The sequence below is a fragment of the Podarcis bocagei genome (genome assembly GCF_964188305.1).
Source record: "Podarcis bocagei genome assembly, chromosome: 1".
In the NCBI taxonomy this organism is placed as follows: Eukaryota; Metazoa; Chordata; class Lepidosauria; order Squamata; family Lacertidae; genus Podarcis; species Podarcis bocagei.
Window position 1 is genome coordinate 75,477,976 of NC_138125.1, and position 12,309 is coordinate 75,490,284.

The 12,309-nt window shown below is 42.5% G+C and overlaps 1 protein-coding gene across 6 annotated transcripts in view; it reads left to right on the top strand.

Annotated features, from left to right (window-relative positions):
• The window catches only part of TMEM86A (transmembrane protein 86A), a 46,418-nt gene that overhangs the window by 14,841 nt on the left and 19,268 nt on the right, over positions 1-12,309 (top strand). The gene's annotated exons all lie outside the window — the stretch shown is intronic.

A 12,309-nucleotide genomic window follows, 5' to 3' on the forward strand; every position in this document is an offset into this window, starting at 1 on the left:
CCATAACTGATGGTTCTTTTGAAGAAGAAACACCTGTCAGATGATGCAAACTTATCCAGCATTGAGATGAAAATACAAGAGGCACGATATTCCTTTTCTTTTCTACATTGCTTTTGTCTTGAAAGATACAGTACTGGAAAATTCCCCTTCCCCAAACAAACATTTTCTCCATAAACAATAACTGTAAGTTTTTTAAGCAGATGGCTGAGTCCTGAGTTTCCCTTCCTCATAGGAGTTAAGCAATCAAGGAAGTATCCTTGGAAGTGCCTTGTAAATCTTTTATGGGAACGTCATTGCTATATGGTTGGGAGCGATGTAGCCTTGCAGCTGAAACATTCTGTTTGCTTTTGTTGTGCTTTTGTGAGCATGCAGGACAGAAGGGAAGGGGAGAGAATAAATAACATAGCACAGGGCAGGAGGGAGAGCGACTGGGATCTTCCTAAACTGCAAAACACAATCAGATGAAGTATTCCATAGTCTTTTCTTTCAGCTTCCTGTATCATTAAACTCTGACATTTTATTGAAAGAATGTATCAGAGCCTAAATGAATTCATTACCTTGTGTTTTCCTTATGAATGTGGAAAGGCAGAAGGAATGTTTTACCTGGTTATCTTTTCAGCATTCCGTTTTCTTCTCTGCTATAGTTTCCCTTCTCTGTCTTTCTGGGTCTAATCTTTACCGAGTCCCTGTGGTCTCAGTTCCATATCTGGAACATGGAGCATGTGAGGGTCATGCATTTATTTTAGGTGCTGCTTGCTCTGAACATGGAGAATAAGCAGATATTGGCAAGGGCATAGTCTGATGCCAGGACCCAGCTATGGTGCATAGAGAGTGTCTCTGAGTCATGCTTTTTCTCACCACTGAAGATACAACTAAACATCACTGGAAAATGCAGGGCCATCTTTGAAATGTTCTTCTGTAATGTCTAGGAGCCCCACCTCCTTGGCTGGGGTCTGCAGAATCATTTTGAGGAGAATGTGAGACGTTTCACGACATCAAAGTAGCTGAAGTAGGAACATTGGGTTAGCTACAGTGCAGTCATGCACAAGTTTATTCTGAAGTAGGGATATAGGGAGGCAACAAATTCCACCCCATCATGTGTTCCTCAGAGTCAGCCATTTTCACACACACACCATTGAGGTTTTCACTGAGCTATCCACCATGTTGAACTATTCACCGTGATTCCAGTAGTAGATAGGTAGCCGTGTTGGTCTGCCATAGTCAAAATAAAAAAATTCCTTCCAGTAGCACCTTAAAGACCAACTAAGTTAGTTCTTGGTATGAGCTTTCGTGTGCATGCACACTTCTTCAGATATCTGAAGAAGTGTGCATGCACACGAAAGCTCATACCAAGAACTAACTTAGTTGGTCTTTAAGGTGCTACTGGAAGGAATTTTTTTATATTCACCGTGACTCCAATATCTCTTTACTTTGGCTCCTAGGCTGTATTTCCTATGGGAGTGTTGTGAGAATATCATCCATGTCAAAAATGTCTGTCATACTCTTCTAGTGTGAAGTTATTACTGAGCATATTAGAGCTGAATAGGAGGATTTGAATCTCAAACGTGCTTGCTAATTCATTCTCACAACGCTGCTGCTAGCGAGTAGTTAACTATTTCTGCTTTGTGGATTAAAAACTGAGGATCAAGATCCTCAGTACAAATCTATATTTAGGAAACAAATAGCATTGTGGGTCAAACTGTGGAGAAAAGCAAGGATATCACCAACCTTCCGGCAGCCCTCAGCATGGGGCTGCCCGTGGGCCCAGCATCCGTGTCCCGAATAGCCACGATGATACCATATTTAATTTTTTTTAATTCGACTGCAATCACCATTACACTACTCACCACCCTACCTGGTGAGTCTCCAGACAGCCGTTTAGTCATGGGCATGGATCTGTAGGCTAGGTGTTACAGTGGTGCCCCGCAAGACGAATGCCTCGCAAAACGAAAAACTCACTAGACGAAAGAGTTTTCCGTTTTTGAGTTGCTTCGCAAGACGAATTTCCCTATGGGCTTGCTTCGCAAGACGAAAAACGAAAACGTCTTGCAAGTTTGTTTCCTTTTTCTTAACACCGTTAATACAGCTGCGACTTGACTTTGAGGAGCAACTCTTAGAATGTGGTGTGGTAGCCTTTTTTGAGGTTTTTGAAGACTTTGGTGATTTTTGAAGCTTTTCCAAAACGTCTTTTAAACGTTTAAAACTTTTTTGGGGGGGTTTTGGATTTTGGGTTGGGGTGTTTGGAATTCAAGGACTTGGTGTTGGGGAGGGGTTTGCAAGAATCTGGAAGCTTGTGTGTGTTTTTTCTGCATTTTTATGATTTTCTGTGACCATTGGGCCACTCTGCTGTTTTTTTTAAAAAAATTCTGGGTTTGAATTTCTGTGTGGTGAGTGGCTGGGGGAACAGTTGAGGAGGGGGTTCTTCAGCAAGAAGCAAAGAGTGGAAGAGGAACCTTCTTCGAGTTGTCCCCCAGAGTCTTAGAAAATGTACTGTACACTTTGTTGATTTTTAAATGTTTTTCTGTCATGTTTAGAAACTTAATTTATTGTTCCTTCAATTTTTGAAATGCTCTTTACAGTATGTGTGACTTTAAAGAGCACTTAATAAACTCTTGTTGTACCAAATTTGGCTTTGTTTGGACTTTTTTTGACCATAGGAACGCATTAATTGAATTTCAATGCATTCCTATGGGATTTCGTGCTTCGCAAAACGAAAAATTCGCTAGATGAAAAAACTTGCGGAACGAATTAATTTTGTCTTGCGAGGCACCACTGTACTGATGTATAAGTAGGCACATTGCATTTGGGGCAAATTACAATACTGGGGAGCCACCATGGATGAGAGTTGAGTTTTGCTCTCATTCAAAAACAGCACCTGCACCCGCCCTCTGCTAAGACAGTGGGAAGGGTAATGACTTGGGATTTGGCTGGGTCATTCTGGTGAAGGGCCTTTTTGAGCCCTTGAGGACTTCTACTAGTGCCCAGCTGCTGGCACTGAGCATAGTGGAAAGGAAACTGAGAATGCATGCAGGCTGGCATAAGAACTCATGCTACTTTATGTGTTCTAGTAGCAAAGCATGCAAAATGATGTCAAGGGCAATAATTAATGCATTTATTACTTATTAGTATTTATGTCTTATCATTCTTTTATATTTGTAGGAAGCATCCTAGAGTGGTTGGCGCAACAAAGTCAAATGGGCAGGGTACAAATAATAAAATGGGTCATTTGTTTGTTTATACTGAAATGCTTCAGTCCACTGGGAGGAAGTCACCTTAGCTAAGTCCCATTGAACCCATTGCCAAAAGATAGTTGCACTAAACTGAATCCTCTCTGTTTTCAGTGGAGTGTTAATGTTTACTTAGAAGTGACTTCTGCTGAATTCTTAGACACCCCTCCAGGCAATTGGCAGAGATAATAGACTCATTCTTCTCCAAGGACTGAAGCCTTGGTCATTACTAATTTTTGCTTGTTGACAAGTGTACACATGGCTTGAGAGTTTATTTATTAGATAAATTTCTATACCACTTTTCATTTGGCCTGTAGCAGTGCTCTGAAAGAGCTATTTGAGCAGGTTTGCAGAAGCCCCTCCAGGCAATTCACAGAGATAATAGACCCGTGTCTTCTCCAAGGGAAAGGAGCCTGGCTGGAATCTTAAACAGAACCATCATTTCCTGTTTGCAACAGAGTAGGGTTGCTATTTTTAGTTTTTATGGTCTTATGCAGTTTTCATGCATGCTGGAGCTATCAGAAGCAAAAATCAATTTGCAGTCTGTTAATAATGGCTCTCCTAGATCACCTTGGAAACCCCCATTGATCCTGATGTTAACCTTCACTCCTTCGGTGAATGTACACAAGCAGTTTTATTGTGTGGTAAGGTATGGTTGCTCACTTATCTGTATTACTACCCATATGGTGTAAATATTCTTTACTGATCATTCTCATGCCTGGTGAATTTTGGCATCTTTACCATATAGGAAGCTGTCTGTCTGGAGTCACTCCTGATCTCCAGCTGAAATAACACACGGGATTGCTTTTGCTTCACATCTGTCCCTTGTTGTCCTCCCTCCTCCCACCTTGTTGCCCTTCTCCCTCATCAAAATTTAGAGGGCAAGAGCTTTGGGGGCAAGGTGCTGGTTTCTGTTACTGATAGCCTGTAGAACACTATGTTGTTAATAATAATAAGCCAGAATCAGGGTCTTCTCTAGACCTCCATATTTCTGGACAGAAGTGCTTTTGAAGTTCAGGAGATCCTCTAGAGTAGCTTGTGATGCGTGATAGGAGGAGCACTCCTCATCAGCTGTGTGCAAATGGAAGCACTTCTCATGTGTATTCGGGACTTCTTGGAGGACATAATATTTGCAAAGGTCCAAGGTGCATACTCTGTGAGAATGAGCTTTCAAAAACCATCCAACATAACCCACGACTAAGGGTTCACTGTTACTGAAATTTGAGAGGGGATGTGATGTTTGGGAATGAATCTGGGACAGACTAGGCAGTGGCTAGTGAAGTGGATAATTTGTTGCTGGACTAATTTCTTATCTTGATCAGCTAGGACCTGCTGTGACAGATCTGGCAGCTGACCTATTAAGAAGAGTGCATCAGGATGGAGTGAGCAGCTCACAAGACATTTTTCTTGGGTTAGCTGTAGCATGTTCAAGGAAATAGGTGTCTGATTTATCTACCACTAATTAGTTCCAGGCGTCTTGGAGTTTCATGATGTAAGAGGTTAATCAAGAGCGATGTGAGACAGAATAAGCAAGTTTGAGGACAACCTCTTCTTTTTAACAACTCAAGGAATCATTTGTCTCACTAACACTTTATGTGGTGTGGACACCATTATACAGGGTAGGTACCTTCAACCTCTTCAGACCCAGGATCTACTTTTAACCTAAATGTGCACCTGGGGACCCATTTCTTAATTGTTTAACTCACATTTGCGTAGTGGTGGTGCTCCTTTTGCAACTCAACTTGGATCAGGCCACATCCTACTAGTGGGTCTGGACCCAGCGGTTGAACCCACCCAGTTATCAAGCCCTCACTTGCCTCTCTGCTTCACAGACAGGTAGAAGAAAATTACGCAAAGGCCAAAGCTGGTACCCTTGTTGCATAAGTAGCTCTTCCTCGAAACTTTTCTCAGCCCAGTTGTTGATGCTCCAGAGTGTGATACGAAACCCAGGGACACAAGGAGATTAAGGAGGTGGCTGTTTTTATGTTTGCAGTGTGTAGGCAGGTTAATCAGATAATTGGTACATTTTGACATGTTTACACCCAGTAGACCGAAGGCTGTGGATCATTCTGCTTAATGAAATTATTTAAAGTCATATTTACTGGGTCAACCATTCTGTTGTGAGGAAACTGACCCACAGATATAAGCAACCTGTGTTTTGGCCTAATGAAAGTAGTTGGAGGAGGAACAACCAACATGTTCCCATTAACACTGAATTTGCCGCTTCACCTTTCTGGTTTTCCTGCAGAGCTGGTTTTCTCATAGAGCTGCTGCTGTTTCATGAAGGGCATGCAGCTGGCTTGAACCGATAGGCTATGTTGTTCAACAACATCTGAAGGACATCACATTGGCAGAGTCAGCTCATCCAGTAGGCAAATTTGAGGTGGCTGCCTCAGCGGTGGCAGCCCCCAATACGGCAGCTTCGCGGGCACCCCGACACCTCTGCAGAAGGGGTACCGGTATTGGTTGAACTTGTGCCTGAAATTGCTCAAGCATGAGAGATCTCATGCGATTTGGGTGAGATCTCACTGATCTCGCTGATACTGCTGCTGCTTCTCTGCCCATGTCAGAGGCAGCAGGGGGAGTGGAAAGCAGTGTTGGCAGTAGCAGGTATGGCACCAGCGGCAGGAGTGGCAGGGCAGGCAAAGGCGGCACTTTCCATTTTGCCTTAGGTGGTAAAACGGGACGCACTGCCTCTGTGCATTGATTGTCCCTCCTCTATAATAATGGTCTGTACACAATCCTGGTATCTCTACACAGACAAGAATCATGGTCACTTTTCCACAACTCATTTTCCTGCTCATCCAGTGCAAAATGTTCTTGAATTTTTAGCTGTAGTTCCGAGAGATGCCATACTCAGGGTGTTTTTGTATCCAGCTGAATATATTTATATAATATACTGTGCCAAAAAAGTTGTGCTTCTATTCAGCCCGTCTTCTGCGTTATTCAGTTTGGCATAAGTCTGCCAATGAACCCTTCAAGCGAGGATTGCCGATGCACTGTTAAATATATCTATTTGTTACATATATTTTAAGACCGACACCTCTTGGTGTTAGAGCTTGTTCAAAGGCTGAGTCAGAGCTTTCTGCAGAGGCCTTATCACACCACTGCCTGCTGTTACTCCTGAGCTGCCCCCGCAGCACCACTCTGCCTTAATTTGGCTTTAGGCATAACTTAATGGCAACTCTGAGATTCTTTGGATGCCAAATTTGATCATGTGTCATATTATGCACTGGTGCAAGAAACAGTCAGCCTGATATATATTGCGGTTTTGACATGGCCTGTGCTCTTCAAGGGCATAGAGATCATATTGGTCCTCCACCTCATTACCCCTCCGGTTGCTCCCCACCACAAAAGTTCAATATCAGACTAATTGAAGCTGTGGCCTTGAATCTCTGTATCTCATTACCCATTCCTTCAGCCTGCTAGTCTCAGCAAGGCAAAATTTAGAATGTCATGAAACCTGATAAAACAGTGCCTTTTCCTTTTTTCCCTTTGGTAATGTACAATCTGTGTTCTTTTCACAGGAGATTGTGATATAAATAATGAACTGTCTCTGGAGAATATGTGCTGTGAAGCTTGAAAGTCTTCATTAGGTCTCAGTCCCAGAGTCTTCCTTTCACATTAGAACTTTTCTGTGCTAGCTTGGTTTTCTGGGGAAAAGGACAACGGAGGTGGCTCAATAAGTTTTGGTGCCTGGGGCAGAAAATCAAAATGTGGCAAAGATATAATAATGTTGTGGTAAATAATGAACAAGCTGCTGTTGATGGGCTGCCTCAGCTTTGAGGTGATGGTGTGTGGCCTACTTTACAGAGGACAGTCCTCTATTTGAAGGGCTAACTGCTGAATCTGTTTCAAAGATTTGTTGTTGTTGTTTAGTCGTTTAGTTGTGTCCATGGACCAGAGCACGCCAGGCACTCCTGTCTTCCACTGCCTCCCGCAGTTTGGTCAAACTCATGTTGGTAGCTTCGAGAACACTGTCCAACCATCTCGTCCTCTGTTGTCCCCTTCTCCTTGTGCCCTCCATCTTTCCCAACATCAGGGTCTTTTCCAGGGAGTCTTCTCTTCTCATGAGGTGGCCAAAGTATTGGAGCCTCAACTTCAGGATCTGTCCTTCCAGTGAGCACTCAGGGCTGATTTCCTTAAGAATGGATAGGTTTGATCTTCTTGCAGTCCACGGGACTCTCAAGAGTCTCCTCCAGCATGCTTTGACTAAATGTGATCCACCTGGAGCAGGAACTGGCAAGCCACTCCAGTATCCCTGCCAAGAAAACTCCATGGACCAAAACAACAGGCATATAAAAGTTTCAAAGATAAGGAACCATAAAAAAACAAGATGGAGGGCCTTGAAGCTGCCCATCAACAGCTTTTGAACACCACAATGCACACGTAACTAGCTGCAAAGTAACATAACATGATATGTAATAAAACTGTAATTTTAATCATCATATCAAAAAGCACAGTTCCTGATGACAACATATCATATCTTCTATATGTATTGGTATTGTAAAGTCCAAGGATTGTCAAGTCCAAAGATTACAGTGCACAGGTGTACACAAGGGTGTATCCTGAGAACTATTCTACCATTAGCTGCCTTTTGTTACTAATTAGTTTGTTTGTCACACTTTCAGACATAGGACGATGCAGAAGGTGGTTTCGCTTGTTGCATGTTTAAGATGTAGGACGATGCAGAAGGAAGATATCAGCATGAAATGGCATTGCCAACAGAAACTGTGCATTGTAATGTTTAGACTTGACAATCCTTGAACGTTACGATACCAATACATATGGAAGATATTATATGTTGCCATCAGGAACTGTGCTTTTTGATATGATGATTAAAATTACATTTTTATTACATATTATGTTATGTTAAAAAGGTAAAGGGACCCCTGACCATTAGGTCCAGTCGTGGCCGACTCTGGGGTTGCGGCGCTCATCTCGCTTTATTGGCCGAGGGAGCCGGTGTACAGCTTCCGGGTCATGTGGCCAGCATGACTAAGCCGCTTCCGGCGAACCAGAGCAGCCCACGGAAACGCCATTTACCTTCCCACCGGAGCGGTACCTTTTTATCTACTTGCACTTTGACGTGCTTTCAAACTGCTAGGTTGGCAGGAGCTGGGACCGAGCAACGGGAGCTCACCCCGTCGCGGGGATTCAAACCACTGACCTTCTGACTGGCAAGTCCTAGGCTCTGTGGTTTAACCCACAGCGCCACCCGCATCCCTATCTACTTTACAGCTATTTACGTGTGTGTTGTGGTGTTCAAAAGATGCTTCACGTAATGAGGCAATAGTAGTGTTTGTTGCCCATCTACATCTGGCAGCACTCAGTCAGCAGACTGGGCATCCACACAAATATCCTGGTGGTGCCTTCCACGCCATGGTGAGGTGTGTTTAATTATGCTAATTATTTCTACATTTAATTTAATTATGCTATTTTCCCTACAGGTCTAAAAGCATGCCCAAAATTACAACAACAACAACAATTTATTATTTGTACCCTACCCATCTGCAAACTTCATACAAATTAGCACCCTCTTTTGTCCTGTTTTTGGGTGATGCAAACCCTCTTTTTTGGCAATGCAAAACAGTCTACCCTACTTGGCTTGCCTAATTGGTAGGGCTGGGTCTGAGAAGAACAGACTGTGCACAAATAGGAAATGATAGTATGCTAACTTGTTATGGTACTCTCCTTGCTTCGTAATAATTTCAAAAGGTATTGCTAAGTGCAGATATAGTTATGTTGATACCATATTATCTTCCATCCTGATGATGCCCTAAGGAATGCTAGGCAGCAAAGGCATTTATTCCTCATCCTGTTCATATCTCACTGGTGTGATTAACTTCCTGTGAGAAACACTTTTGCTTGCATAACAGTGCATGATCAGATTAATAACTAGAACATGCCCACATTTAGTGCAGGGAAATTGGATCTCAGGAAGAGAATGAGTTCGGTTTTTGTCTCTTTTCATGTTGCTTCCTACATCATCACCAGCCATGAAATCAGGGTTTTAATGCTAATTCAAGCTAAGCAACACCTGAAGCCCATCTATCCATAGTTGCATCTATGACATAGTGACTAAATAAGTGGCAGGGCATAATTTTGTTATCTGGGTTGTTAAATATTTTGAGATGATATGTAGGGATAGATGAATCAGTCAATCTGGGTTTTCCCCCAGTTTCTATTTTTTTTCAAGTCTTAATGCAGTTTTGCAGCAATTTGCTTTTTAAAAAATAAAAACAACAACACTAAAAATCGATCAGTATTCTAATTTCTTCTTATATATACATTTTTGCAAACAATTTCTCCTCAAATTTTGTGTTATTTTCACTAACATATGTCTTTTTACGCACAAATCTCCTAATACATACAGTTTTGAACACATTTTCTGGTTGGAAAACTTCATTGTGAAATTTGGAGGCCTGCAAACTTTGAAGGATGGTGGTGTTTTGATTTATCTCTTGGTTCGCAAAGTGTAAATTGGGTAGTTTCTCATTAAAATGCAAACAACATCAAATTTCTCCCTTGTTCCTAATTATATCTAAGTTGTATGATGAGTTGAAATCTGCCTTTATTGTTGCATAAAGATCCTCTGCAATTGTGGTCATGATCTTTCCTGCATTTTAAGCAGTTTCCTCAATCAATTCAAATCTTTTTTTAGAATCCAGATGGACAGCTAGACAGAGACAGCATTTGGTTGTTGCTGCTATACAGCAATATATAAAAAATAAGGCTCGTTCCAGGGATATCCTTAACATGCACAAATTGCTAAGGAGTAGGTTATAACAGGTTCTGTGTTAGAGCATTAGAATTTTCTCTACCTTCTTATGAGACAATGACCATTCTTAGTAGGAAAATGCTGAAGATTTTGAATAATAGCGTTGACAGTTAATTGAATTGTGTGTATGATTTTGCGCAGTTCATATTTGCTTTAGAGTGACTTACCTGGAAATAAATCTCATTGAACTTATTTCTGAGTAGATAGCATCATGCAGTTAAGGCAGTATCCAGATCGCCAGTTTTACACAAATTGCATTAACAGCAGTGCTGACCTAATAATAATAATAATAATAATAATAATAATAATAATAATAATAATAATAATGTATTATTTTATACCCCGCCCATCTGGCCGGGTTTCCCCAGCTGCTCTGGGCGGCTCCCAACAAAATATTAAAAACATGATAAAACATCAGTCATTAAAAACATCCCTAAACAGGGATGTCAGATGTCTTCTAAAAGTCAGATAGTTGTTTATTTCCTTGGCATCTGATGGGAGGGCATTCCACAGAGTGGGAGCCACTACCAAGAAGGCCCTCTGCCTGGTTCCCTGTAGCCTCACTTCTCACAGGAAGGGAGAAGGCCCTTAGAGCTGGACCTCAGTGTTCAGGCTGAACGATGCGGGTAGAGATGCTCCTTCAGGTATACTGGGCCGAGGCCATTTAGGGCTTTAAAGGTCAGCACCAACACTTTGAATTGTGCTCAGAAACGTACTGGAAGCCAATATAGGTCTCACTGCTGCTCTGCCACAGCCCCACTCAGATAAGCAGCAGCAATCCTGGGACTAGGGGTGGGGTGGCTGCATCCCACCCATTGCATCACTACTGATAGATCACTTATCTCCTAGTCCTCCATAGGGACTAAGTTCCGAGAGCAATAAAAGCTCCCACCTTTTCTAAACAAGTGCCTCTTTAAACCGCAGAATCCTCTAATAATGATATACAGCTATTTAAATAATACCCTGCTTCATAATATTTTTTCAATAGTCTTTTCATTAAAGCATCTGGGTGCAAAGACCTATTGCAGTGCACAGCTACAAAGGAATTTCTCTCTCCCTTTGATAGGCAGCCACCCCTTTTTAATGCTACTTTGATTAATTCCTTTTCCCTTTCTCTGCACCTCCACTGCAGTACCAGCCCCCCCCCCGCCACCCTCCCCGGCCAGTGCCAAATAAACTAAAGCACTAATACATTCAAGTCCAGAATCTCAAGGCCAATTGCCAAGGGTTTAATTATATTCTTCTGGCAAATGACCATTGTTTGCTCTTTAAAAAGTCAAGCCTTACTGGTTGCCAACTCTGCCGCTCCAGTCAGCTGAGGAGGGAGGCTTTGAACTGTTGCAAAAGTCTTTTATTTTTGCAGAACCGGGAGGTAACCGTAGAGCTAGTTGTAGGCTGTGAGCACGAACAGATCTCGGAGGTAAGGGAGGGATGACTTGTGACCTCACCTAACTGACTGGAAGACTTCAAATGAAATCTGTACACAGTCCGACCGGACATTAAAAAAACAACAAACAAAAACCCACCCATCTTTTGGCAATGTTGTTCTGGGGAAAGTTACCTCAGATTATCAAATCCTCTGCAAGTTTTGATGTCTGTCCTTGTTCTCAGTGACAGAGAAGTTAAAGGGAGGATGTTACACATTGCTCTTTGGAGAGGAGTACAGTCATACCTCATGTTACGTTTGCTTCATGATACGTTTTTTCAGGTTGTGTCCTGCAGTGACCCGGAAGTACCGGAAAGGGTTACTTCCAGGTTTCGCCGCTCGCACATGCGCAGACGCGGCAAATCGTGACCCGCGCGTGCGTAGACACGCTGCTGCGGGTTGTGTTCTATTCATGTTGCAAACTGGCCTCTGGAACGGATCCCGTTCGCAACCAGAGGTACCACTGTATTCCTCCTTCTGACAGCAAACTTTGATGGTGAGTGCCGCTGGGATTTTGCAGCCAAAATGGGGCCATTAAGAAACAAGAGAGAGGCCAAGGCATGCTTGCGGGGGGGGGGGGGGAATTCAAGGTTTACAGAAGAGTAGTGAAGTGTGTAACGTTATGCATGCATATTATTGAGAAAGCGGGCAGAGAGAAGTTTTAGCTCAGGGATATCTGATGAAGCTGAATGTCTGAAGAGTCAGAACAGACAAAAGGAATATTTATTCACACAGGGCCTAGTAAAACTGTGGAATTTGTACTCATAGGAGGCAGTAATGGCAACAACTTGGATGGTTTAGAAGAGGATTAGACAAATTTATGGAGAATAAGGCTATCCGTGGCTGCTAGCCAGTGCTCTGCCTCCATTGTCAGA